A 2249-nucleotide genomic window follows, 5' to 3' on the forward strand; every position below is an offset into this window, starting at 1 on the left:
GCTGCTTGGGTGGAAACAGTGAGAATAAAGTGGACTTTTTCTGTTTGGATCCGGCTGACAAGTCGGTATGAGGGCCGCATTTTCACACCTTATATTTCAGTAAGCGGGATGATGAAATTGGTGGCTTTGCCGCCAACGTTGCGGACAATCCAACATCGGTTGAAGGGTCGGTGGTCTTGAGGAAGCAGAAAGTTTGCAGAAGACCTTGGTCAGATGAAGAGATAGGCAATGAAGTGCCAGATGGACTAGACTGCAGGGAATTGTATGGAAATGTACTTCGTAGAAGAAATAAAGTCGAAGACTATTTTCTAGAAGACAAATCGGAAAAGAACAGATGTAACAGGAGTTCAGAGACCTAGTGCGGATTCTCTAAAGGCTATTTGCCAGTTTGAGACAGTAGTAAGGGAGGGAAATGGAATGTCAATGTTTATTTCGAGGGAATTAGAAAATAAAAGCAAATATGTAATGCGGAGCCTTTATAAGGTTTTGATGTGACTGCAGTTGGAATAGGGTGAATGGTTTGGGACCCTTATCTAAAACGGATGTGCTGGCATTGGACAGAGTCCATAAGGACGGTCACGAGAATGATACCCGGAATAAAAGAGTTACCCATGAGCATTATTTTAGGACCCTGGGACTTGCTCGCTGGAATTTGGAAGAATGAGTCAGGGATCTCATTGAAATCTCTCGAATATTGACAAACAAGGTAGAATGGACATGGAGGGGATTTTCATGTAGTGCTAGAGTCGAGGGCCAGCGGGGACAACCTCAGATAAGGACGTCCCTTTACAAAAGGACGAAAAGCAATTTCTGTAGGCAGAAAGTTATGGCTTTGTGGAATTTATTGCCACGGATAGCAGTGAAGGGCAAGTAATTGGGTATATTTAAAGCGGAGGTCGAGGAGGTTGACAGGTGGTAAGGGTGCCAAATGTGACGAGGAGAATGTAGGGGAATAGAGTTGAGAGGAATAATATGTATGACCTTAAGACCATAAGACATAGGAGCAGAATTAGGCCGTCTGGCCCATCGAGACTGTTCCGCCATTCAATCATGGCTGATCATTTTTTCTCTCCTCATGAACTCCAGTTTCCAGCCTTCTCCCCGTGACATTTGGTGCCATGTTCAATCAAAAACCTACCAATCTCTGCCTTAAATATACCCAACGACCCGGCCTTCTCAGCTGCATGTGGCAACAAATTTACCACCCTTTGGCCAAAGAAATCGCCGTTTTGAAAGGCTGCCCTTCTATCCTGACTCTGCGCCCTCTTGTCCTAGATTCTCCCACCATGGGAATCACCGTTTCCACATCTACTCTGTTTAGTCCTTTCAACATTCGACTAGTTTCAATGAGATCCCCCTCTCATCCTTCTGAATTCCAGCGATTACAGACCAAGAGCCATCAAATGTTTGTTATATGATAACACTTTCATTCCTGGGATCATCCTTGTGAACGTCCTCTGGACTCTCTCCAATGCTAGTACATATTGTCTACGGTGAGGGACACAAAACTGTTCACAATACTCAAGGTGAGGCCTCAGTCGTCATGGAATGGCGGAGAAACATTAATGAGCCCAATAGCCTAATTTTGCCCCTATATCTTGTGGTATTGAGGCCAGATTTGATGATAAATTAATGATGAATACATTATTGCTTTTCATGACTGACATAACAAACCGTCTGGTGTCCCTGTGACAAAATTTGGAGGTTTGGATGTTTTAAACTGACAGTTTCAAAGGTGGTCCCCCGATTCACATGTCGCGACGAGGATGGGATTCGAACCCACGCGTGCAGAGCACAATGGATTAGCAGTCCATCGCTTTCACCTCTCGGCCACCTCGTCTGCTCTTCTCTCTCTTGTGTTCCAAAATTCTGAATATTTTCACAGCATTTAAAACCTCTGCTTAAGGTTCGCACATGTGTGTTCAGATACTATGTCGATCTACTTTGCTCGCCGTGCTTACCAGAATTCGTGGAGGTGGATAAGGACAGTTTAAAGAGATATGTGCCAACCACAGGAAGCATGGACGTGCTGTGCCATAAATATCGATTCCGTGCTCTGTAACTCGGAGAAACTGTGAATGTTTTGAATTGTAAAATGAGATAAGTATATGTTGAATTACATAAAATTTCAATAGCTTTGATATCATATTGCATGATTTCAAGTAAACTGATGACATAGGAATCTGCTTCGAGAATGACGACTTTCCGTGTATCGGACAAATGTAATAACCCGATAGCTCCCACATTAC

The 2249-nt window shown here is 43.7% G+C and overlaps 1 non-coding gene across 1 annotated transcript; it reads right to left on the minus strand.

The window, feature by feature from the left end:
* Positions 1 to 1758: 1758 nt before the first annotated feature.
* On the minus strand, positions 1759 to 1840 carry trnas-gcu (transfer RNA serine (anticodon GCU)). Its single transcript has one exon. It is a non-coding gene; the product is annotated as a tRNA-Ser (tRNA).
* Positions 1841 to 2249: the final 409 nt, after the last annotated feature.

Source organism: Mobula hypostoma, unplaced genomic scaffold (assembly GCF_963921235.1).
Source record: "Mobula hypostoma unplaced genomic scaffold, sMobHyp1.1 scaffold_111, whole genome shotgun sequence".
Taxonomy (NCBI): domain Eukaryota; kingdom Metazoa; phylum Chordata; class Chondrichthyes; order Myliobatiformes; family Myliobatidae; genus Mobula; species Mobula hypostoma.